The 26977-nt window shown below is 49.2% G+C and overlaps 1 long non-coding RNA gene across 1 annotated transcript; it reads right to left on the bottom strand.

Moving 5' to 3' along the window:
• Positions 1-1222: 1222 nt before the first annotated feature.
• LOC135982011 (uncharacterized) lies at positions 1223-2072 on the bottom strand. The gene is made up of 3 exons (XR_010599210.1): positions 1943-2072; positions 1788-1845; positions 1223-1328 (listed from the first exon to the last, which is right to left on the bottom strand). It is a non-coding gene; the product is annotated as an uncharacterized LOC135982011 (long non-coding RNA).
• Between the last annotated feature and the right edge of the window lie 24905 nt (positions 2073-26977).

The following is a 26977-nucleotide window of genomic DNA, read 5'->3' as shown; positions in this document are numbered from 1 at the left end:
TAAACCAGACTCTGCCTGAGAGTCGGGTTCCACCTCCCCATTTTCAGACAAGCCAGTTTGAGAGCCTCTAGTAGGGGGCATCTCTTTTTGCTTTTTTCCTCATTACCTCTTTAGCCTTTTTAAAAATGTTTACTGAGACCCTGGCCTGGAACTTTTTGGCCGCCATTTCTTTGTCCACCAAGAGCTGTCCCCCCTTTTGTTTACACCTGAGCTGATGTGTACCCTTGAGGGTGCCCTTTTTACCCAGGCCCCTTTCCACGGCTAGTCACACCTGCTCAGAGCCACCTTTTGGAAAAATGGAAGTATTTTTCAAAAAGTCACCTGCCAGAGCTTTTGCATTTTTGACGTGGTTTCCAGCTCTCCTTTCTTTTAGACCCCTGAGGATATAGCAGCCACCAGTATTCTGAACAAAGCCTCATATTTTCCCCAAATCTTCATCAGTTTTCTGAATGAAGCATCATACTTTCCCCAAATACTAGAATATGGGGGAGCTGTGACGAGCTTATGGTGTTGGGAGAATGGTCTGTCAGTCCTTGGTTTTTTATTCACAACCCCTAAAGCGCGTGCTCCAGGTTTGTGAATGTGTGTATTTTTGCTCACGTTCACAACCCCTAGAGCGCGTGCTCTGGGTTTGTGAATGTGAGCGTTTTTGCTCAGTTTTCTCAGGGCTTGGTGTGGTGGCGGCCGCTGAGGAACTGGCGTTGTGTTTGCGTGGTTGGTCTTTACCAGAATCTTTTCTTTTGTCCTTGGGTTTGACGTATATGAGGTTTGGGCTGCCCTGATGCTTCATCTGCACTCTCGTGCTCAGGGCCAGCGCAACCCATTAGGCGACCTAGGTGGTCGCCTAGGGCGCTCCAATTTAGGGTGCGGCGACTGCGGCGGTATTTCAGCGGCAGGACCTTCCGCCGCCTCTGTGGAGGGGCGGCATTTCGGGGCGGGACCTTCCGCCCCCTAGGGCGGCAGAAAAACTGGCGGCGCTCCTGCTTGTGTTGTTTTGTGTTAGCGTTGTTAAAGGTCTGAAAGCAGATTCCTGGTTCTTTGGCTGTTCTGGTGGAGGTGTCCCTGTAGCTTCGACTACAGCATTGTCAGGAAAGCTGCCTGTGCCTATGAGGGGGGGAGAAAAGACATTTTACGAAACTGAACTTTACCATCTTTCTCACCCACACCTATGGATTTATTTAAAATACAAAACCTCATGAAACAAATAAGCAAAATATATTTACTGGGCTTCATCCATCCATCAGTCATTGATGCTGGTGAATTTTCCTTTTCAGCTGTCTCTTTCCTTTTTCTTTTGAGCTTGTTTACCCTCTCATGTTTTGACCGTACTGTGAAGCAAACAACATTATAATAAAACACATGAAACTGTCTTGTAAACTTAAAAAAATAAAATATTCGTTAGGGTGTTTTTCTATTTGAAAAGTCACAGCTTTAAAACAAAATCATCCATTTCAGGCTGCACAACAAACACAGGTTTTGAGTTTATTTCTACCGCTTTAAAAAACAAACCCACAAACATTTTTAAAAAGACATCTCATTTTGCAAATTAAAAACCAAACTGCTTTTAAAATCCATTGAAAATACTTTTCAATAAACATGGTTGTTCTGTCCACCACCACCTCGCCCCCACCCCTGCCATGTGTGTTTGGGCCTTCAGGTTAAAGAACAAGCAAACATGTTAAGTTAGGATTATCCCCAAATCCCTATACAACCAGTGTAATACCTGAAGGTTTTTTTTTTTTTAATTTAAGAGTATTAAGCACATCTATAGTTAAAATGGTTTTTACCTTGGCCTGGTGGTGAAATGCAGCTTAAAGTTCCTGGTTCCATGCTAAACAGATCACACTGCAATAAAGCCAGGCACCATTATTTACTAAGACAGCATGGCCAAAGAATGGCATTATAGAATATCTATTTTCAGAGTTCAAAACAGGGCGCATACCTCCTCTTGCAGTCCAGCAGCAATTCAAGAGCGTTTCTGTTGGAAGAGACAGGCTCCAAGCTCCCTGAGGTTTTTGTACCATCCTAACTCTTTGTTTCAAAATAGTCAGCAGGTTGATGGGCTGACCCCTCCCTAGCATTCCCTTTTGTGGTCTGGGCTGGGGGAATAAGTTGTCTGCACAACTGGGCTGCTTTTCTTTTCTTTTTTTTTTTCCTTTCACTTCAAATATATTTTTCTGTAGGGCCTCTTACAGTGCCCATTCCAAGTGGGGGCCCTTTGCAGATCTCAATGAATGTCTTGGGGCTTGTTTTTTATCAAGGTCCCCCCTGGCGCTAAATGTTCTTGGGTTAGGCACAGACATTGCATAGCATAACCTATGGCAATTACAGTGTTTAATAGGATTTCCAAACATAGCTCAGCACACAGGCCCCAGAGCTTGCAGTTTATATCCACTGAAGTCCAAGTCACACAGTCATGGTGCCGTTGGGCTGGCGCATCTATGACACAGTCGTCACAATCTTCAAAAAGCTTTTCCCTAAGGCAGTGATTAAGGACAGCATAAACAGCAACGCGTACAATAGTCCGCAGGACTTTTTTTACGTTCACAGTGTGGCACTGGCTCAGTTAGTTCCATGCCAAGCCTCCGCCTAAACTCCTCATAGCCATCATCCTCGGAGTCCTCTTCAACAATTTGTATCGGTGTTGAGCAAAACCAAGGTGGGCCCAGTTCATCTTCGCTGCTTGATGCAACGCTGTCCAGGGCCTCCTGCTCCTCTAGAAAGCCATCGTCGAGCTGTCGAGAGATTTTCAGAAAAGAAACAGTGTAAATTCCCACTACTTGTTTTTAAATTTACACAAACCCCCCACTCCCCAGTTCCTAACCCCATTATACCCCATCATCAACCATCACTTCTTAATAATTCATTTACCTGAGCGACGACTTTTCCATTCACCTTGTCCTCCGGTGACTCCCCTGAGCTGTGTTCGCCTTCCTCCTCAATGGGGGTGGACGACAAGAGGCCACCACGCTCATCGGGGTGTCTCACAAGCAATTGGGTTTCGGGTTCTGGTGTATCCATCAATGGCTGGGCCAAAGGGCTCCCCTCGGTCGCTCCCTCCTCCTCCTCCTTGCAACTGTCGCTGATGTAGCGCTTTCTCCGCGGATGGTCAAAGGCCCTCGGGGCTAAAACAAAGTCCGAAGTTCTCACGGGGGTGGTGAAGGAGTCCATGTTTCCACGATTTCTAAAGCACGCGTTCCTGGGAAAAGATGGCCTCTTCTGCCCCGGCACTGGGACTTATGGGGGGATGGTGCTGCACTCTGATTGGCAGAGGGTGCTGGGAGGAGTTTTTAGAGGTGTCACATGACCCTCTTCTGGGCGGGTCACCCCGCCCTAGAACACCCCCGATTGGTCAAATCTGCTCTCGGGGCGGTCCTATGCGACCGAAACCCATCACGATTGGTAGAGGGCGGTGGGAGGAGTTCTTAGAGAGGTCACATTATCCACTTCCGGACGGGTCACCCCATCCTGGAACATCCCCGATTGGTCAAATCTGCTCTCGGGGCGATCCTATGCGACCGAAACCCATCGTGATTGGTAGAAGGTGGTGCGAGGAGTTCTTAGAGGGGTCACATGAACCCTTTCCGGGTGGGTCACCCCGCCCTAGAACACCCCCGATTGGTCAAATCTGCTCTCGGGGCGGTCCTATGCGACCGAAACCCATCACGATTGGTAGAGGGCGGTGGGAGGAGTTCTTAGAGAGGTCACATTATCCACTTCCGGACGGGTCACCCCATCCTGGAACATCCCCGATTGGTCAAATCTGCTCTAGGGGTGGTCCTATGCAACCGAAACCCATCGTGATTGGTAGAAGGCGGTGGGAGGTGTTCTTAGAGGGGTCACATGAACCCTTTCCGGATGGGTCACCCCGCCCTAGAACACCCCCGATTGGTCAAATCTGCTCTCAGGGCAGTCCTATATGACCAAAACCCATCACGATTGGTAGAGGGCGGTCGGAGGAGTTCTTAGAGAGGTCACATTATCCACTTCCGGACGGGTCACCCCGCCCTGGAACATCCCCAATTGGTCAAATCTGCTCTCGGGGCGATCCTATGCGACCGAAACCCATCGTGATTGGTAGAAGGCGGTGGGAGGAATTCTCAGAGGGGTCACATGAACTCTTTCCGAATGGGTCACCACACCCTAGAACACCCCCGATTGGTCAAATCTGCTCTCAGGGCAGTCCTATATGACGGAAACCCATCACGATTGGTAGAGGGCGGTGGGAGGAGTTCTTAGAGAGGTCACATTATCCATTTCCGGACGGGTCACCCCGCCCTGGAACATCCCCAATTGGTCAAATCTGCTCTCGGGGCGATCCTATGCGACCGAAACCCATCGTGATTGGTAGAAGGTGGTGCGAGGAGTTCTTAGAGGGGTCACATGAACCCTTTCCGGGTGGGTCACCCCGCCCTAGAACACCCCCGATTGGTCAAATCTGCTCTCAGGGCAGTCCTATATGACCGAAACCCATCACGATTGGTAGAGGGCGGTCGGAGGAGTTCTTAGAGAGGTCACATTATCCACTTCCGGACGGGTCACCCCGCCCTGGAACATCCCCAATTGGTCAAATCTGCTCTCGGGGCGGTCCTATGCGACCGAAACCCATCGTGATTGGTAGAAGGCGGTGGGAGGAGTTCTTAGAGGGGTCACATGAACCCTTTCCGGATGGGTCACCCCACCCTTGAACTCCCCCATATTGGTCAAATCTCCTCTCGGGTCAGGCCTATGCGGGCGAAACCCATCCTGATTGCTAGAGGGAAGTGGGAGGAGTTTTTATAGGGGGTCACATGACACACTTTGCTTCCGGTCATGTGTCCGCCTTGACCCCGGAAGTAATACCCCCATGGGTGGGACTTAAGGGGTCAAGGGGCAGGGTTGACGGTAGGGCTTTATATGACTACAAGACACCCTTGGAGGCCCTGGCCTTCCAAAAGGGTGGCTTTGTAAATTTAGTATCAGGTCTTCTTGAACGAGAGTCCTTTGACATTTGGGACTTCGCTTTGTTTTTTAGCTTGGAGAAGGTTTTCTTGAGACACATTAAGATCCGTTTGAGAACTGGATCTTTGCTCCTTGAAGGGGATGGTGTCCTAGCTCTGGAGGCCTTTGCTGGCTTTGGAGGAGAACTGTCAGGACTCCCAGTTGCTTTCTCCCCAGCTTGCGAAAGCCCTGTTGTACTCGTAGCAATGGACACCATCTTTGGTTGCTTGGTGGGAGCCATTTTCCCCATTCCATCCTGCGTCTTGCTCCCGTCTGCTGGAAGGAGCCACGCCACTGGCATCTTGTTGAGGTTGGATGATGCTGAGGAGTCTCTTGGAAGCCATTGCTGTGGAATTCTGGGCAAGTTAGCACCTGCAGAGCCAGCTGGTCTCTTCCGTCGAACCTTATCGCACTTCTTGCAAACTCTGATTGGTGGCTGGTCCCTGGAGAGCTTTGAATTCACAGTTCCATCGAACCCGTGTGGAGCCGTGATGTCTCGAAGACCATGCAGCTCAGCAGATAGTTGGTCTGGGGTTACTTGCCCTTTCGATGATGCTGCCCCAGGATGCTTCCAGGAGTAAAACCTGGCCATTTGCTGCCTACTGTCGGTGGGTAGGGCATGTACATCCTCCAGCCACCTCTGACTGGGGGCCCTTAGAGGCAACTGAATAGACCGAGCCTTCTTGGAATGCAGCTGAAACGGTGACCGGTACGGAGTCACGAGGCCCCCGCACGTAGGGTGAGAGAGCTGGCCTCTCTCCTCTGGGGAAGGAGACATGAACCTCCTCAGGGAATCCTGGATCCTCATGGGCAGTTCCGATCTTTGCTGCACTTGCATCTTTCTAATGTGGAACTCCAGCTGCTTTTTAACGTCCCTCCCAAGGAAGAGCGGCTCCCCAAGGATGGGAACCACCTCAACCTCGGGCTTTGCCTTCAGGGAAGACAGCTTGGGAACCGGGGGTAGGAAAGCCCGCCGGGATTTCCACAGGGCATCCGGCAAACCCCACTCCTGGCTGGGACGGCGTGAGGCACCTTTGCCGGGGGCTTTGGGTCCAGGGTGAGCAGCCCCCGCTGCATGATGAGATGCTCACGCCTTATGTGGTGTTGGATGGGGTGGGCAGGCTGTTGTCCCATCGTTGGGAATGCCGCTGTCCTGGGCTTGCCTGGCTCCCTGGGGGGGCAGAGTGGCCCAGGCAGGGCAGTCTCTCTCACGAGGGGAGCATTTCTGTGAGACTCTCTCACCATCTTAGGAAACGCCTTCATTTGGATCTCCGAGCATTTCTGAGCCAAGTGATCCTGCAGCTTGACCACTGCCGTGGGCACAAGCCTGGCCAGGATGGCATCAGGGGTTGCCATGATCCTCTGGGCCTTTTGAGGCAGGGATCCCAAGGGGCAGGAACCACATGGTTCCTGGATCTCCTGGGCACGCTGAGGGCTGGTGTCGGATCTCAGAGGTTTTGTTTGTGGAGCTGGAGGCAGAAGACCCATGTGGGATTTCTGGGGGGTGATCTGCTCTCGCCGGTCTTGTCTGCTGTGGGCAGGAGGCCTGGGGAGAGGCTGGGCTTGGATGGGATGAGTGGATCCTTCCCAGCCCGCGACAGGCACGATCTCCCTTGTGCGGCAGAGGGGCTCTGACCGAGTCACGGAGGCTTCTCCCAGGGAAAAGGAGCTGTGACTCCAGAGGGAAGATTCCATAGAGGAAGAGGGGATGGATTCCATAGAGGAGAACTGGCTGGCCGCAGATGTCATCACACTTGGCCTGTGGGAGAGAGCAGACAGGGACAGATGGGACATGGCCCTGCTGAGCAAAGGCGGGGCTTGGGCACAGCCTTCCAACTGTACTGCAATGGGGCAGTGCCTAGGCATGCATGGCACACCACACTCTGACACAAGGAAATCAACTGGCTAACGAAGGACTGAGAGGGGGAGCTGGCACTCATTTGATCTATAACGATAACCCCTTCGTCACACGCACATGTGCAGCACCTAGCACAATGGGGCCTTGAGCATGATTGGGGTCCTAGTGCTATTTTAATAGAAAGATTAGCTAACAAAAATTGGTTTGGGTGAGGAAGATGTGAGCATGTGTGTATAACCCTTGCCAGAGCATGTTGTGAAGGCCAAGACCATAAAGAGGGGTCAAAAAAGAACTTTACAGCAGATTCCAGGCTAGGGACCCTCAACCCAGCAGTTCTGGGCTTTCCTCTCCCAGCCTTCCCTGCTACTTTCCTGGACTGCTTCCTGCCACTCCTGGTTCCCCTCCTTACTCTGGGTGCACCAGCTCCAAACACATCCCCCTCTGCCCAGGGAGGGCTGCCCTTTCCCAGCAGCAGCCCCTGTCTGTTGCCAGCTTCCTGGCTTTAGGGGCCCCGCCTATTCCTGCCCAGCTGAGCCTGCTTGCCATCAATTCCCTGCTCCCTGGCTCTTCCTCCAGGGGCACCCTGTGAAGTTAATGGGTCTGCCTGGCCACCTTAGCCCCTTCCAGTCCTGTGTGGGGTGGACACCCCGTCCCAGGGGGTCATCTGATTGCTGTTTCTTTCAAACACAGCAGGGAGCAGGGGCAGGTTCTAGACAGTCGCCTGCTGGGAGATATTGCCGGACAGAAGGATTTGATCCTACTCACAACCCAGCTTGTGGTCTCTGCATTTAATTTCTGATAATCCCTCACCTCACTGTCACTGGTATTTCACCTTGGAAGCTAAAGCCTTTTAGGCTTGTCTTCACTACCCGCCCGGATCGGCGGGTAGAAATCGATCTCTCGGGGATCGATTTATCGCGTCTCATCGGGACTCGATAATCGATCCCCGAATCGACGCACGTACTCCACCAGCCCAGGTAGGAGTAAGCGCTGTCAACGGGGGAGCTGCGGCGGTCGATTTGCCGCTGTCATCACAACGGGGTAAGTCGGATCAGATACGTCGAATTCAGCTACGCTAGTCCCGTAGCTGAATTTGCGTATCTGAAATCGATCCCCGCCCCGTAGTGTAGACGTAGCCTAAGTGACTTTTCCCCTGTTATTTTAGGATCCTGGAGTGTCTGGTTTTCCCTGCTCCCTCCTCTCTCCATGCACTATCCTCTCCCACCCAGCCCCCAGTCCGGTGCCCCCCGTGCAGTTGCCTTACGGTATCAGAACTTCATCCAGGTGTCTGGCCACGTGCTCTAGCCTCCTCTCAGCGATCCTGAGGGTGGGAGCCAAGGGGAGCTGCTCCAGGAGCTTGCCGAGGCTGTGGAACAGCGAGAGCAGGTAGCTGAGTGCAGGCTCTAAGGGGTGCTTTATGCTGCAGAGCTGAAGGTCCAGGGTTCAAATCCCGTTGGGAACCCATGCTGGGGGACTGGAGGTGGGGGTGGGACCATTACACAGGTGCTGCCGGATCCTACTCACTGTACCAGAAAAGCCAGCCTTCCTCCTGAACTCTCCACCTCACCTCCCTGGTGTGTACGGGGCTGCTCCCCTCAAACATTTTCTCGCCCTCTTGGGAGGGGAGGATGGTCCAGTCCAGTCGACACAATCTACCACCCCCCTCCCAGGTTAAATGAGCCGCATGATGCTCAAGGAGGGAATGACCCATTGTATGATGCATGGGGGTGGATTAGAGATGGCAACTTCTGCTGGGTGGGAATGAATTGCATGATTCTAAGGAGAATAGTTGCTTGCCTGGTCTATAGGTCGGGGCAGGGGAGGGATTACTAGGGCTTCTGCCCCTGGGGGGCGGGGGAGGGGGGCTGAGCTGCATGACACGAGAGGAGGGGACTGACCCACTTCAGATTTATGGAGGGGGGCATTGCTTACCATGCCTCTAGGGATGCACAAGCCTCCTCCAACTCGTCCTCACAGCGTCCAAAACCTGCCAGAAGTGAGACATAAAGGAGACATTGAGCTCCTTGGGCACCCTCTGCTTCCTAGCGCCCCAGAGCCCCAGATTTCAGGGGCAGCCTGTGAACGGAGCCCCAGCCAGTGCCTCTGCACGACTGTGGGCATGACTGTGCCTTCACAGGAAGAGGGGAGGCAGGAGGGGGAATAGACCCTATTTCTCTGCTTTGCGTGGGGCCCGAGTCTGCCACCGCAGCTGTGGGGTCAGGGACTGCTTACCTTTCGGTTTCTTCCTTTCATCCCTGTGCCTCGTCTTCCTCGGAGAAGCCTGCCACACACAGAGAAAGCAGCAGGGTTAGAGAACTCCAATAAAACGGGGATAACAATGAGGCAGAGGTGATTGCCATGTGGGGCCAGGGGGCAGTTTTTCCTTGTGGGAGAGTATTGCACTAGGAGGCATCATGGATAGGCATTGTGCTTTCCTATGATGCAGCCAATATAGGTCACACAGCACAACCCATAACAGGGGTCACTGGGATAATCCAGGGGTTGGAGAAACAGGGATTTCTGGTACCAGGAGCCTGCAGAGTTTAGAAGCATTGCAGGAGAGAGCTTCTAAAACTCTGCAGGTTTAAGGACTGCAGGGTATGCAACTAACCACATATACCATGCACCGAATTCAGAGCTTGGGGGAGAAATCCGACATCTGGACAGCAGTGTTTCCTATATATACATATTTAGGGAATGCATGAGAGAGGGGTTTTATCTGCATGCATTTGGGATGGCCATGCTACTCCTGAGGGTGAAGCCATGAATGCGTTATTCAAATCCTCCCAAAGAAGTGCGGATAGAACCCCTATATCATCCTTAAACGGCAGCTGTTTTATACCCCAAAAAACCCCAGTTTGGCATGAGTTCAGCCCACTGGCCTGGGAGCTGCTGAGCACTGATGGGCTCTTGATGGCGACCTTAGGATCATCCTCAGGCCCATTTGGGTGAGTGGTGCTGGTTCTGGTGGCCAGCACTAGGCTAGTCCTGCAGGTAGGGGTGGCATCTGACCCGGAGGCTGGAGAAAGCCGCTATCTAACATTTGAGGCTGCTGCTGCTGCTTCTTAGCGTCTGCACAACGTGCCCCAAGTGGCACATGACCAGGATTCATCAATGAATTTGGTCTGTTGGTTGGATCATTAGCTTCCCCAGCCCAGCCTGGGTACTGATGGGGTCAGGGAGTCCAATGTGAACATTGATGCAGCCCCCCCCCCGAGGCTGCCGAGATGCCATTTGACAAAGGAATAGAAGTGCTGTTGCTGGGTCTGGTTCTCTGCCCAGCCCAGCAGCAGTCATAGGGATATGGTGCCTTGTAGATCCCACTCTGCCACCACACCTGCCAGCCCCAATAGCCCTATACAACGTAAGCTCATGACATTCTCTCCCTCCCTCAATGTGGAGGAAGATATGCGTAGCTCCCCCCTGCCAGTTATGAATTGCACAAACTGGTTTTTAGAATAAACCAAAATCAAGTTTATTAACTACAAAAGGTAAATGTCAAGAGATTATAAGGGATAGCAAACAGATCAAAGCAGATTACTGAGCAAATCAAACAAAACACACAACCTAAGCTTAATACGCTAAATTAACTGATTAATAGTAGAAAGCAACAGAGGGTCCTGTGGCACCTTTAAGACTAACAGAAGTATTGGGAGCATAAGCTTTCGTGGGTAAGAACCTCACTTCTTCTGATACTTGGTTAATAGTAGCACATTGTCACCCTAAATGTTGTTTTGTGCAGGTTGCAAAGTTTCTTGAAGGTAAACTGCACTGATTGCAGCTTAAATATCCAGATATTCCTTTCACAGGCTAGATCTTTCCCCCCTGGGCTCAGCCCCCGCCCTCCTCCCCCTTAGTTTAGTTCCTTTGTTTCTCCCGGTGTTTTCAGCAGTCTCCCTTTTTGGGCAGGGAGGTGGTGGAGAAGAACCTAGATTAACTCACTTCCAAGCCTTCAATAGGATTTGGATATGACAGGAATCCTTTGTCTCCCAGTTTGACCCCCACCCCCAACTCCCTCCTAGTAGAAAAATACCACCAGTCCAAAATGATGTCCAGTACCAGGTGACATGATCACATGACCCTGCAGTGTCAAAGCAGCATCCCAGGAAACTTCTCAGGAAGGAGGAAGTTTAGTATCTTCAAAGTCCTAATGGCCCATCCAGGCTGATTGCCTACTGTTTGGTAGGCATTCCCCTGGTGCAAGAACTTTTGTAATTGATACAGAGCCCGTATTCCTAACTTCAGATACAGAAATGATACATCCATACAAATAGGATAATCACATTCAGTAAATCAGAACCTTTCCAATGATATCTCACATGACCCATCTTGCATAAAACATACCTTAGTTATGCCATATTCATAGAACAATATTTCTATGAAGAATATAGGGCGTAATGTCACAGCGGTGAAGAAGCATGTGGACAAGGGCGATCCAGTGGATATCGTGTACCTGAACTTTCAGAAAGCCTTTAAGAAGATCCCTCCACAAAAGTTCTTAAGCAAAGTAAGTTGCCAGGGGATAAGAGGGAAGGTCTTCTCATGGACCAGTAACTGGTTTTAAAGATGGGAAACAAAAGGTAGGAATAAATGGTGAGTTTTTGGAAGAGAGATAAATAGCAACATCCCTCAAGGATCTGTACTGGGACCAGAGTTGTTCAACATATTCATAAATGATCTAGAAAAGGTGGGAAACAGTGAAGTGGCCAGATTTGCAGATGATACAAAACTAAAGATCATTCAGTCCAAAGTTGAATATGCCCTCCTTGTTCCCAGATGTAGAACTCTGTGTTGGGCTGTATGAAATCACATTTTGTTTGAATGGGCCCCATTTGCCAAACAAACTCTCCAGAACTCTCTGTATGACTGCCCTGTCCTCATCGTTATTTCCCATTCTGCCAATCTTTGTGTCATCAGCACATTTTTATCAGCAGCAATTTCATATTTACGTCCAGGCTACACCTGAGGGCAGGTTGCTGCTCTGGCATCTGGCAGGCGCTGATGTCGTCTCTAGGTCAGAATGGGGCTGCCCTCCTGCAATCTCCCGCTAGCCTGTGAGCTGTCAATGCTGTGCTTACGTCAGGAGATAGGATGTGGCAACAGCCCAAGGGGGCTGAGCTGCTGAGCTCAGAACTAGGCAGGAGAGAGGGCATCAGATTTCCCAGGAAAACCCTGGGTCTTTTCAAAGCTTTATGACTCTCAAGCCCCTAAGCAAGGGACATTTTTCCCCTACTGGTGAAGCAAAATCTCTCAGCCTGAAGTGATAATCTAGCGTTACAAGTGCAGAAAAACTTTCATGGTATCGCCTGCCCAAGCATTCCAAAACCATGAGCTGGGCCCCACCAAAATCATGAGATTGACTTCAAAATAACGATATCTTAAAAAAAATTCATCTGGGGAACTCTTCATTTGCCTTCTGGTGTCTGAGCCGCTAGGGTGCACTCAATTTACATTTTCCAGCTTCTCTTTCCAACCATGAGGGCTTAAAATGTGCTAACAAATAAAATGAAATGAAATCAAATCAAATCAAAAGCCGAGATTCTCAGATAAATCACTTGACTCCAGCAGTGGGAGCTTTAAGAAAACCACCCTATATCATGAGATAATAAAAAGCCCTACCTCTTATCTAACACTTTCAGTCAGTGGATCTCAAAGCACTTTACAAAGGAGGTCTGTAGCATTAGCCCCCTTTTAGAGATGGGAAACTGAGGCACAGAGAAGAACAGTGACTTACCCAAGGTCACCCAGCAAGACAGTAGCAGAGACAGGACTAGCACTTAAGTCTCCTGAGTTCCGGCTAGTGCTCTATCCACTAGGTCACAGTGCATTTGAAGTAAAGGGTCAGAGTCAGTACATTCCTGTGGTGTGTGGTGGTTATTTTGGCTCTCCCAATGCCATAGTTGTTGAAGTGACACATTTTGACCTGTGACCTGTGCTGGCCCAGGGGAATCACTGTTAAAACGAGTTTCTCACAGCAGGTTCTTGTTAGGCCTGAACACAAGTTAACTGGACCATGTCTCCGATGTCCCATTGGGAAAGTTTAAAAGCCACTGAAGGCCTTGCAGTGCACTGACATACTGGGATTTTCAGAAAGCCTTTGACAAGGTCCCTCCCGAAAGGCTCTTAAGCAAAGTAAGCTGTCCTGGGATAAGAGGGAGGGTCCTCTCATGGATCAGTAACTGGTTAAAAGGGTAGGAATAAATAATCCGTTTCTCAGAATGGAGAGAGGTAAATAGTGGTGTCCCCCAGTGGTCTGTACTGGGACTTTTGAAGTGATAATCAAGATAGCCCAGTTTTTTCTCTTACTTAATTGGCCTCTCAGTGTTGGTAAGACAACTCCCACCTGTCTCTGTATGTGTATATATATCTCCTCAATATTATGTTCCATTCTATGCATCCGAAGAAGTGGGCTGTAGCCCACGAAAGCTTATGCTCAAATAAATTTGTTAGTCTCTAAGGTGCCACAAGTACTCCTGGTTTTTCTATCCTACTTGTTGCTTGGAGGTAATGAATTATTCATTTGATCTTATAATAAATATTTTAACTTGTAATATACCTGTAAATACCAATTAGAGGCTGCTCTGCATTTTAATCGGAGCAAAACAAGTCTGTATTTGCATGCTCTTTTCAGACATTTTGTTCTTTGTGATTTTGCTGAATTTAAAGTGTTCATGAAAACTGGAGGATTCAAGAACAGAGCCTCTTCTTACTGGATCACCGTATATGGAGTGATCCCAGCAGGGACAAAATGCCACAGGTATGTCTTATATTAGGTAGCAGCAAATGTTCTATCATCACTAGCTGGGGTGGTCGGGGCAGTAAGGAACAACCAATGAATGGAGCCACGAGCTCGGTCTGTGGCCCTGTCTCTCTCTGTGGATGTGTCCTGCCAGCCCAATGGGGCCTGGTCAGAACAGGGGGCCTCTGGCCACCCTCCCTCCCTTCCTTCCATGGGGCTGTGTCCAGGCAAGCTCTGCTGAGAGTGTAGGATGGCTGCAGAGGGTTTCGGGATGTGGGGGGGTGTCCTCCTACCATCCTGCTTCTCCTGGAGAAACTGTGCTGGGTCGCCATGGCCATCCAGATGACCAGGACCAGAAGGACGCAGGTGTACAACACCCAGGGGCTGTCCCAGCAGGCACGGAACCAGCTCTGCGTGATCTCCATCCTCGTGCTGGGGAGGACGGTCTGGATACTGGGCTCCCTGCTGGTGCTGCCACTGGATCTCTCCCGAGAGGCTGTTTGTTCCAGTGACGCATCATAAAGGGCCAGGACCAGGCGGGTCCTGACATCACAAAGGGACTGCACGCATCAGAGGTGAGCAAGATCCTCAGCTCCCTACAGCCCCTCCCCAGTGTTAGGGGGCTTATGTTTTTATCCTTTTACTTTCCTGGTTCTTCTCGCATGAACAGAGCAACAATACCCGAAGTTCAAAGGCGCAAACAATTTGATGTTTATTGGGGTAAACTTTTAGCAAGCATCATTTTAGTTCCCGTTCTATTTTCAGGTACCATGGTAGCTGTTACACAGGTGCTGGCCTCCCCGTTGAGCATTTTGCGTTTTCGTACACATTTTCCACCCCTGTCAGCCTTTTGAAGCCATCCCCCACCCACGTCATGCTAGCAACAAGACACACACCACAGACAAACAACGCAAAACATAGATTTATAGTATTCTGGGTTATTCTTTCGCTGGCGCCAGCATGCTTGTAGAGTGTCTGAAAAACGAAAGAAACCATTTTTACCCCCTTTGGTGGGGACAGATTATTGCTTAATAATAATACCAATTTCTTTTACAAATTTCCTTGCTAATTGCAGGAAAAACAGAAGAATTACCTTTAGGCTGTTCTTATTTTGTTTTATAGTCAGGCTAGTGAATTACCCCACTCACTGGTCATTTATGAAATTTATGAGGTGGCGTGCCTCAGTTTCCCCTCTTGTACAACAGACCAGGTTTGCAATAGTTTTTTTGCTGTACCAAGCTTTATGTTTATTTTCAGGTAATAGCTGAGAGACAGCTTTAGATTTTGGCTTTGTACACCTCCCCCCCACCCACACCCATTAGGGTTAACCTGTCCCCTTTATTTTCAGGCTTGACTTGTTTTTTCACCTCCCTCTTCTGGAGGGCCATAATCTGAGTCTTCTAGTAGCTTGTTTGCTGGCCAGATGGATTTATTATTTCCAATTTTTTTGTGCTGCTACTTATGGGTAGTTGTCTTCTTCCCCCATCAGTTAGGTAATTTGCATTTACACAGAGGCTTTCTTGGCTTGCCTCTGGATCCAAAGCGATCAGCAGCTCAGAGACTGTCTTAAAAGGGACACATTTCACTTCCACCAGAGTTCTCATTACTTTTCACTTTCATCTCCTGCTTTAAAACACACAGAGATTTGAAAAAGAAAGCACAATTTATTGTGGCTTCTTTTGGAGCCCTAATAGGATTTTAATTAAGTACCATGTTTTGTTTGCATTTCTTTTACCCCTTTTTTAATATACACTGCACATGTCCTGGGAAATAGTTTAATTTCCATAACATTATATGTCCTGGGAAATAGTTTAATTTCCATAACATTATATTAGCCATATTAATTTTACACAAGGTGTAACTGCCTTCCCGTGCCCACAGAGTTTTCATGCACCCCCACCAAAGCAACAGTCCAATCCCCCAGAGCCCCCCCAAGTCTCAGTGTTCCCATCATTGCTCCCCTTTTCCTTTTCCTATGCATGCACAAAACTATTTTTGCCTAACATTTTTTGCACTGTGATTACTTTTTTTTTTTGTTTGTTACACAACTGTACCCCGATTACACTCCCATCTTGTACAACCAGAGACAGCCAGGGGCAGTCAAGTTAAGTTCCAATAGAAACCCCTGTCATTCCTTTAGTGATTTTGATCACATTACCCAATAGTTAAATAATTTGATTAGATTATTTCTCCGCCTGCTGCCTGCAGCAGTCCCCTGTAGACCATTTTTGTGGGAAAAGGGCCCATTTTGTCTCAGAATAGCTGTATTGGCTTCTGGGGACAGAAGCATCGTGGTGGTAGTAGCCACTCTTCCTGACCCCCGGTATAATTGAATTACCAAGCTTCCATCCAATGTGATTGCAGAGTTGCACATACAGTTACATTTATAGAACTGGGTTTTATTATTAAACCAGAAACTTGCTTCTTGTAACACCACAACTGTTACCTGTACCATTTTCACAATTCCCAAATGTTTACTTTCCTCCAAACCCTGTATTATTAATTTTTGCAAAAGGTATTTGTAACTTTTTACTTACTTTTTTAAATCACTTACTCCTACATTTAGTTTTTTAAGGTAGTGCACTTTGTTTTTAACAACTCAGCCACCAAGTACAATTATTGCCACACAGCCGCCTTAACCTGTGCTGTCTTTACCCTGAGACTGTTCAAAGGGCAGTAAAACATTTGTCTCCATGGTTGCCCATGGATCTGTTCCTCCAAAAATTCCAGTGGACTACAGCAGACCTCCGTCGTACTTTGTCCCAAACAAAACAAACCACCAAAAAAATTTCACATGAGTATCCAAAGTCCCCTCCACTAAAACTTCAGAAAAACAAAAGTGTGGACAGGCCGGGGGAGAGGAGGGGGAAGAGGTGGAAAGAAACCAATGAAGCCTGTCAGGTCAGTTTAAAGTACAGGCTACCAGCAGCAAATTAAGTAAACTGAGAGAAAGGATATAGTTAGCGCTGAACCAAGAGTAGACTCCCCGGGTTGGACCAGTTGGGATGTGGTTTACAGGTTCTCTCCTGGAATTGACACCTCCTCATCTATTATTGGGAGTGGACTACATCCACCTGATTGAATTGGACCTGTCAACACTGGTTCTCCACTTGCGAAGTAACTCCCTGCTCTCCATGTGTCAGCATATAATGCCTGCATCTGTAACTTTCACTCTATGCATCTGAAGAAATGAGGTTTTTACCCACAAAAGCTTATGCCCAAATAAATCTGTTAGTCTTTAAGGTGCCACCAGACTCCTTGTTGTTTTTGTAGATACAGACTAACACGGCTACCCCCTGATACTTGACATCCTTCTGGAATGGCGTTCACCAGCATAACCCCTTGGAGAATGGCATGAAATTGGAGTAACACCACAGTGAATCAGGCAGGTGCTGTGAGGCTCTAGATGGGATGGGTCCCCAGACCGGGTGTCTGTCTGTCAACATCCACTGGCCACTATCAGAAGACATGATACTGGGCTAGATGGACCTTTGGTCTGACCCATAATGGTCACCATCTTCCACCCTGGCACTGTTCCATTCAGAGACAAGGAGAGGAGAATGTTCAGAAGAAAATCTGATGAAGCAATTCTCTGCTCAGTATGAATAAGGATACCTCCATTGACTGTACACATTCACACAGCATTACTCAAGCCTGCATTTTATCAGGAGAGTCGCTACATTTGATGCAAAGCCTCAACTGCTGGAGGCACGTGATTAGATGAGGCTCTCCGCTTCCATGACAACAAGAAGTAAGTTTCTGGCATTCATGGTTGTTCAGAAAATAAAAAATGTGACCCAAGTGCATCCTAAAGCCTGAAAACCCAGAAGGTGAATAAACAGAACCAAAATGTATTATTATTATTATTATTATTATTATTATTATTATTATTATTATTTTAATCATGGTTTTGGAACCAATCTCTCGATTTCTGGGGGACCTGACTCAAGATTTTTTCTAGGTTAAAACAATAACTTGAACATCACATTTCATGGCTCATTTCCTGTGGTGTGTTCCTGGGGCGCTACAGCCTTCTCGCGGGAGGTGTAGCCTGTGTAGTGTGCAGCATTGTCAGGCTAATTGTCTGCTTCGGGAGGGGAGCCATGCATCTGTAACGCTGTCACGCACTGCGAACCAGTCTCCTGCCGCCAGCATCCTAGAGGATGAGCCCAAAAGGATTAAGCAGGCCCTAGAGCTACAGTGAATGTCTGATTTGGATGATCTTTTCCATCTGAGCCACATTCTGTGATACCTGCCTAGGAGAGATGCGTCTATGATGCATATGAACATTATCGTATATGACTTTCCTCCCCTTCTTAGCTGGATGCTTAGAGAGTCGTGCTGACCCAGCGTACTCCGTAGAACTCCACGGAGTAATTCCTGATTGATATTGTGTGTGTGAGAGCAGAAACAAGCTCCCGTGATACACGGCTGAGCTTTGCAATGCTGCTGTTTGCTCTTCTGTGCAGGTTTCTGTTGCATTTCGCAAACTGAGCTAACATCAGGGATTACGGAGCTCCTATTAATACCAAAGACACCACACGCTCCAAGATGTCACTACACGAGGGGCATTTGGTCTTGGGAGACCTGCAAATATTCCAGCATCAGGGAAGGGTCTCAAGAGTGTCATATGTGAGGTAATTGTCCTGTTCTACTCGGCACTGGTGGGCCCCATCTGAAGTACTGTGTCCAGTTCCAGGTGCCACACATTATGAAAGATGTGGACAGGGCCGGCGCTTCCATTTAGGCAACCTAGGCGGTCGCCTAGGGCACCAGGATTTGGGGGGGCAGCATTTTGCCGCCCTCGGTGGCAATTCGGCGGTGGGGGGGTCCTTCCGCGCTCCGGGTCTTCGGCGGCAATTCTGCAGCGGGTCCTTCACTCGCTCCGGGACCCGCCACCGAAGTGCCCCGAAGACCGGGAGTGCGGAAGGACCCCCCAGCCGCAGAATTGCCGATGACGACTGGGAGCGTGTAAGGACCCCCGCCTAGGGCGCCAAAAACCCTGGCGCTGCTCCTGGATGTGGACAATTTGGAGAGAGTCCAGAGGAGAGCAACAAAAACTGATCAAAGCTTTTGAAAACCGGACCTATGAGGAAAGGTTAAAAAAAGGGACATGTTTATTTCTAAGAAAAGACGACTGGGGCGTGGGAGGGAATGGATAACAGCCTTCAAATACGTGACTGGCTGCTATAAAGAAGAGAGCGATCAATTGTTCTCCATGTCCATTGGCGGTAGGACAAGAAGTCATGGGCTTTACCTGTGGCAAAGGAGATGTAGGTTAGATATTCGGGAAAGTGTTCTAACTCCAAGGGGAGTGAAGCTCTGGAACTGGCTTCCACGAAAGGTTGTGGCATCCTCGTTGTGATGTTGTGCAGTCTATATGGTTTTATAAAAACTTGATAATAAGTCAATATAATGTAACTGAGATGGTTTTAGAGAAAATACGGTAATAAGTGAATGTAACGTAACTGGGATATGCTTCATGCAAAACTCTTGTAAGGTATCATTACAAAGCTTATAATCTACTGAGTATGATCATCTGATTTGTATAAATGTACCCCTCTTGTATCTAAAACTAGAAATATAAAATGTAACTCTGAGGGCCTATTGTAATTGTGTAAAGTGTGGACCATTAATGATGGTTTGGAATCTTGATGACTCCCATTGTCTGCAGATGGCTGTATTTACCTGTGAGTCTTCCTGTATATGTGTGTGCTGGCAAGTGAGTAATGAAGTCTTGCAGTGACATGTGATCATGTCACCTGAACTGGAATCCATCTTTAACCTGGTGCTTTTCCAGTGAGCGGGGGTGGAAACCCAGAGGGACAAAGGGTTCCCGCCTTATGCAAAAGATATATAAAGGGGGGAAGAGAACAGAGAGAGAGAGAAGCCATCATGAAGAATCCCCTAGCTACCAGCTGAGCTGCAACAAGAGCTGTACCAGGGGAAAGAATTGTGCCCAGGCCTGGAACGTGTCCAGTCTGAGAAAAACTTACTGAAACATCTCTGAGGGTGAGATTATCTGTATTTAGTTTGATTAGGCATAGATTTGCGCATTTTATTTTATTTTGCTTGGTGACTTACTTTGTTCTGTCTGTTACTACTTTGAACCACTTAAATCCTAGTGTCTGTATTTAATAAAATCACTTTTTATTTAGTAATTTACTCAGAATATGTATTAATACCTGGGGGAGCAAACAACTGTGCATATCTCTCTATCAGTGTTATAGAGGGCGAACAATTTATGAGTTTGCCCTGCATAAGCTTTATGCAGGGTAAAACGGATTTATCTGGGTTTAGACCTCATTGGGAGTTGGGCATCTGAGTGCTAAAGACAAGCACACTACTGTGAGCTGTTTACAGGTAACTTGCAGCTTTGGGACAAGTGATTCAGACCCTGGATCTATGTCTGGCTCAGCAAGACAGGGTGCTGGAGTCCTGAGCTGGCAGGGAAAACAGAAGCAGGGGTAGTCTTTGCACATCGGGTGGCAGCTCCCAAGGGGGTTTCTGTGATCCAACCCGTCACACTCGTCATTGGAGGTTTTTCAGAACAGCTGGACAAACACCTGTCAGGGCTGGTCTAGGGTTACCTGGCCCTGCCACAATGCAGGGGGCTGGACTTGATGACTTCTCAGGTCCCTTACAACCCTATGTTGCTATGATTCTACGATAAAAGACGTGACCCCACAGGGGTCAAAAGCAAGGGCCAGGCTCAGTCGTGGCCTGCCTCTGAACTTCCACCAATACAGCTGCAGTGACTCCAGCGGCGTTATTCCTCTCTTACGCTGACGTCAGGAGATCAGAATCAAGGCCATTGTTGCTATTCTTCTCCCAAGTTGTTTCAGTTCCCTCAGAGCGTAAGCCAGTCTTGCACCCTCACCTCCTTCCCCCACAGTTCAGTATTGTTTCCATCTGGCTAGTGTCTGCCCCTTCCCTCGCTCCCCCTGGATTGTCTCTTTCCCCGGTGGGTTGACCTGATGGCCTGCACTCTTTCTGACGCCTGGTTTCTCAGCGGAGGACGAGTCCTGAAAAGGAGCCACGCCAGGGCAGCCGGTATCCCATTGACAGGCTGAATGATTCAGCCTTCAGTTGCAGATTGTCTAGTGTACATGACATGGGGGAGGCTTAATTTCTCTTTGGCTTGTCTGAGTTATCCTGGAATAGAGTCACAGAGACAGAGATTCCAAGGCCAGAAGAGACCAACTGGGAGGGGTTGCAAGTGTTTTGGAGGACAGGATTAAAATTCAAAATGATCTGGACAAACTGGAGAAATGGTCTGAAGTAAATGGGACGAAATTCAATAAGGACAAATGCAAAGTACTCCATTTAGGAAGGAACAATCAGTTGACCACAGGCAGGGTTGGACAAAGCAAGCGTGTGAGCAATGCTGCCGTGCCTTTGTGCCTCCGTGTTCTCCTCTTAGCATTTGTCTATCTTGTCTATTTAGATGGTAAGCTTTTGGAGTAGGAACTGTCTCATTAAGTGACTGTGTGGGATACCCTGCCCGTGGGGAAAGTTTCTTCCTGACCTGAGTGAGAGGGTGGCTTATGCCCTGAAGCATGAGGGTTTCCCAGAGCTACTGTGTGTCATTACTACAGGTGAAAAAACAGGGAAATGACAAAGCCTGTTAGCAGGCTCCCAGCTGTACTTTGTGGTCTCATTACACTCTTCCGCTTTGTTAATCAGTAGGATCCCATGGTAGCTAGCGTGGGGACTTGCACAGCGATTGCGAGTTAAAAGCGCTGAGCTGTGCTGAGCTCCCCAATGTGTGTGTGACTGAGGCTGGTCTCTTCTAGGGGCCTCTCTAGGAGCAATCAAAGGAATCAGAATAATTAAAGTAGGAAAACCAAAGCCCAACCCCACCCATCTCCCTACCAAGAATCCTTTGCTAGGGCTGCAATCCCGGTACTGCCGTTTGCATTGGATATCAACAGCAATCTGGATTTGCCTGGCTGTGACCTACTCACGGGCCCTAGACAGGATCCTTGCTTCAGCCTCCTCATCAGTTGGAGGTAATTGGCTGATTGTTTAACTCTAGGATCCTTTACATTCTTCTCTGCTAGACGGCTGCTTTGCAACCCAAAGGAGCCAGCCAGGAGCAGATGCTGATGCTTTTGATGCTCCCAGTGGGAAGGCTGTTACAGGTACAAGTTATGGGGTGGTGAATGGGAGAACGAGGCGGTATATGAAGGTGGGGTTGAATGGAGGGGTGGTAGCAGCAGATGAATGGAGTCTCTTGGTGAGTGGAGGCGGTATGTGGAGGTGGGGCTGATTGGAGGGGTGATAGCAGCAGATGAATGGAGTCTTTTGGTGAGTGGAGGCGGTATGTGGAGGTGGGGCTGATTGGAGGGGTGGTAGCAGCAGATGAATGGAGTCTCTTGGTGAGTGGAGGCGGTATGTGGAGGTGGGGTTGAATGGAGGGGTGATAGCAGCAGATGAATGGAGTCTCTTGGTGAGTGGAGGCGGTATGTGGAGGTGGGGTTGAATGGAGGGGTGGTAGCTCCATTAATCTCTTGGGTTTTTGCTGTTTTTAGTCCAGCAGCCAAAGCAGGCGTAGCACACTGCAGGTTTCCCCGAGGATCCCTGACATGCCGTACAAGGGGAACTCCTGCCCCTCAGTGTATGTGAAATCTTCAAGTTAAATGCATTGTAATGGGCTAAACTCAGAGTCTTGTGGTTGGACTGTGTACTACCATTGGAGCAGCACCCATGCTATGGGGGATTTGGGAATTCCGAGGAGGGATCTGAGATCTGAAGCAGGTGTTCCATTCTGTTCGTAAGGGCTTCTGTGGCACTTTGGTGCAATGTAGGATAATGCTTTTTAGGCCCAGGAGAAAAATCGCTCAGTCGTACGCATTTACTGCCCCAGCAGTTCACACCCCTCTGTCTCCACCGGAAAACCCTTGTCCTAGTTCCAGCTTCTTTGCTCCCGCGGGTGGATCCCGGTAGCTTTCTGGACATGTATTGGTTATTGTGTAACTTAAGGGCAGACTCACCCGTGGGATGCAGCAGTACATTCCGTCTTCCCTCTCCTGTCTAGCTCTTTATTCCCCGGGCTCTGACCCCATCGCAGATCCCTAGCGGAAGCATCACTACTGTGTCTAATTACCTGTGGACGTATACTGGGCCGTTCGCCCTCTCTGAGTGAGTTGGCCTAGGCTGTCGTTTAAGGCACTAGAGAGTCTCTGAGCTTCACATGGGTGTGCAGAGTGGGCGTGTATAAGGAGCCCCCCCCAACCTCCTTTACACGATGGCCAGAGTCGTCATCATTGAGTGCTAGGCCGGGACTTGGGCTGAGAAGGAGCAATGGTCCTTCAAGTGGGTTTGGTGTCTGTGCTCTCCTTGAGCCGCGTGGGACGGAGCAGCTCCTAGCCATGCCTACCTAATGGTTGTGCCTCGTGATAAAACCTTAATGAAACAGGGCGGTGATTTGCTCTCCTGCTGCCACGCGCCAGATATGCTGTGACCCAGGAGTGTGAAAACGCAGAGTTTCTTCCCCTGCTCCACGTTCTCTGAGGAATGCTCCTCCGTATCTCCTGTCCGTCGCTTTAAAACATGATCGCAGATCTGACTGTCAGTCAGCACCCGAGTTGCAGCTCCTTTGAGGCAGGTCCTTGGCCACAGGGACGAGCGCTTGTCACATGGAGGAGCGTGTGGGCAAAGGTGGCGTTAAGCCGTCCTCGTACCTGCCCGGTCCTGGGGCCACTCTTCATTGGGCTGGATCCTAGCGCTCGACAGAGGAGCTGATCTAATCTGTCCCTGTTGCCAAAAGCCCCCCAATGGAGCTAGATAGCCAGGGGAAGCTGTGGTAGAGGGATGCCTTGTCCACGCTCACTGCACTGGCTGTAGGAGCCGCTGTGGTGTCTGTACAGCAGCTGCAGACACGTGTGTTCAGGGACTGATCCGTCCTTAGGGCAGCTTTAGCCCAAAGCCCGAGGATCTGGCCCTTCTGCCCCATCCTGTTGTAGTTGACGGCATCCAGAGCAGTGCAGGGAACTGACTTCCCTGCTCTGGTTCCATTGGCCGTAAGAGGGAGTCAGAGCCCGGCACTCCGGACATTCCCACCGTTGGCTGGAAACGCCGCGCTCTGTGATCTCTGCACGGGTGGGCCCAAATGGTGTGTGCCTGGCAGGAGTTCCTCAGCGTGGCATTAAAGATCCCCACAGGTAACAGAACACAGCGAGTGGGGCCCACGGTTGGTGTGACATTCACGGCTCTCACAGCCCTTGGTGGTGAGCAGTGGTGAGACCTCCTCTGGAACATAGAGCGCAATGCTGGTCTGCCATGTGCAAGGCCCTACCAAATTCTGTCCTCTGTCCTCTGAGTTTCTGTGCCTTGGGGAGAGCCAACAGGTTCAGGGGGCACCTACACTGAACACTGTCCCAACATTTTCCACAGGAGTTCATCCTGGACGATATCTCGCTGCTGAGGGTGACCTGGGAAGCAAGGGAGGGTCTTCTACTGCAATGTGGCTTCCGCCCTGGCCCATATGCAGCTTGCCTGTGTGCAGCAATGGTTCCCCCGCCCCTCGCAGCACAATGGCGCGGACACGTTATCCTGGCTGGGACAAGGAACACGGTGGCTCTCCCGATAAACCTGCGCAAGCGCATTGCACACGTTCTGGATGAGACGTTCGAGGAGATTACTGAGGCTGATTACCGTGATGTGATAAACCACATCAATGCACTATTCCGCATCTAGGCATGCATGCCTAACCCTCCTCTCCCAAAGAGCCCACACCGAAAAAATTCCTTCCCGGAAAAAAAAAAACGCTTACCGGGAACCTGCTCTTCTGTTTGTCCTCCATCAAGTACCGGCTTCTGCGACTGGCTACCTTCCTCCTGGCTCGAGAAGAGCTCCTGGCTGCATGGCTCCAGGGATTCCGGGGTGTCTCCATCCGGCCCACCACTTTCACTCCCGTTTTCCTCTTCCTCCTCCTCTTCCTCCTCCCTCCCCCACACCGGCTCTGAAGTGTCCATGGTGGTGCTCGGAGTGGAGGTGGGGTTAACCCCAAGTATCGCATCCAGCTCTTTGTAGAATCGGCAGGTCGCGGGGGGAGCACCCGAGCGGCCGTTTGCGTCGCGGGCTTTGCGGTAGGCACTCCGCAGCTCCTTCACTTTAATCCTGCACTGCAGGGCGTCCCGGTCATGGCCCCTTTCCATCATGTCCGTTGATACCTTCCCGAAGGTATCGTAATTCCTACGGCTGGAGCGCAGCTGGGACTGGACAGCTTCCTCCCCCCCAAACACTGATGAGGTCCAGCAACTCGCCATTGCTCCATGCTGGGGCTCGCTTGGCGCGTGGAGGCATGGTCACCTGGAAAGATTCGCTGATAGCACTCCACGCCACGCCGGGCTGAGCAAACAGGAAGGGGATTTTTAAAATTCCCGGGGAATGTAAAGGGTCAGTCACATGGTTGGTTATCTGAGGCCAGGGCAGTAGAGTTTAAACTGATGACCAGAGTGGCTAGAACAGGCATTGTGGGATACTGCCGAATGATTCTGGAGGCCATTCACAGCGCATTGGGCAGTGTGAAAGTGAAATGAATTATATTAAAGAAATAGAATGAATTAAAGAATGCTGTATGTACCTTTAAGTAGAAATGAGAAATGCTGCAAGCCAGGGGGGCAGGAAAGCAGACATTAACTGCTTAACTTGCCACTTAAGGGCAATTGGTGAAGCATTAGTCTTAGATCGATAAGAGTTAACAAGGAAGCAGGTTATGCAGATTGTGCTCCATGCATATTTTACAATTTTGCTCTCTCTGTCCCTTTGTTTAGTTTGCACCCTTTTATCTGTATAAATAAGACTGTTTGAATCTTGCATGGAGGCTCACATTATCTGAATGTATTAGCAGAGCGCTGTGCTAATAAAACAGAGTGGTCTGACAAACTATGAGTCCTGAGTCTAATTCATAGATTCATAGATTATAGGACTGGAAGGGACCTCGAGAGGTCATCGAGTCCAGTCCCCTGCCCACATGGCAGGACCAAATACTGTCTAGACCATCCCTGATAGACATTTATCTAACCTACTCTTAAATATCTCCAGAGACGGAGATTCCACAACCTCCCTAGGCAATTTGTTCCAGTGTTTAACCACCCTGACAGTTAGGAACTTCTTCCTAATGTCCAACCTAGACCTCCCTTGCTGCAGTTTAAACCCATTGTTTCTGGTTCTATCCTTAGAGGCTAAGGTGAACAAGTTCTCTCCCTCCTCCTTATGACACCCTTTTAGATACCTGAAAACTGCTATCATGTCCCCTCTCAGTCTTCTCTTTTCCAAACTAAACAAACCCAATTCTTTCAGCCTTCCTTCATAGGTCATGTTCTCAAGACCTTTAATCATTCTTGTTGCTCTTCTTTGGACCCTTTCCAATTTCTCCACATCTTTTTTAAAATGCGGTGCCCAGAACTGGACACAATACTCCAGCTGAGGCCTAACCAGAGCAGAATGGTAACTTTGACAGTTGCTTCCCTCTCTCTTGCTGAACTTTACTCTTTTGTGTTTTTAGCTTCCCCCATTCACTCTACAGCAATGCTTCTTTTACCTAATGTGACAATGCGGTTCTGGCGGAACCCAACTGAGAGTGCCAACTCAGGACAAATTGCTCAAATAGGGCAGTTACAGCCCAAGGCTGGGGTTTTTTCCACCTCTAAGGCAAACCAAACCAGCCAGACTAGGAGGACTTCGGTCTCACCCCACTGGCTAACCGCAAGTCTCACAAGCAATCTCCTTAGACACTCCAGTGTCCCAGTACTCCCACCAGTGCCACTCGTTATGGGGACAAATGGTTATGAAAACCAATACCCCAGTAAAAGAAAAAAGGTTCTCCTGATCCCAAAGGACCAAGCCCCAGACCCAGGTCAATATACAAATCAGGTATTACCCACAAATCACGCTGCTGCCAATCCTTTAGAATCTAAAATCTAAAGGTTTATTCGTAAAAGGAAAAAGATAGAGATGAGAGTTAGGATTGGTTAAATGGAATCAATTACATACAGTAATGGCAAAGTTCTTGGTTCAGGCTTGCAGCAGCGATGGAATAAACTGCAGGTTCAAATCAAGTCTCTGGAATACATCCCCCGCTGGGATGGGTCCTCAGTCCTTTGTTCAAAGCTTCAGCTTGTAGCAAAGTTCCTCCAGAGGTATGAAGCAGGATTGAAGACCAGATGGAGATGAGGCATCAGCCTTATATAGTCTTTTCCAGGTGTAAGAACACCTCTTTGTTCTTACTGTGGAAAATTACAGCAAAATGGAGTCTGGAGTCACATGGGCCAGTCCCTGCATACTTTGCTGAGTTACAAGGCTTATCTGCCTTCTCTCAATGGGTCCATTGTATAGCTGATGGTCCTTAATGGGCCATCAAGCAGGCTAGGCAGAGCTAATCTCAGCTTGTC

This window comes from Chrysemys picta, chromosome 3 (genome assembly GCF_011386835.1).
Source record: "Chrysemys picta bellii isolate R12L10 chromosome 3, ASM1138683v2, whole genome shotgun sequence".
Classification (NCBI taxonomy): Eukaryota; Metazoa; Chordata; order Testudines; family Emydidae; genus Chrysemys; species Chrysemys picta.
This window is presented reverse-complemented; position numbering and strand designations above follow the sequence as displayed.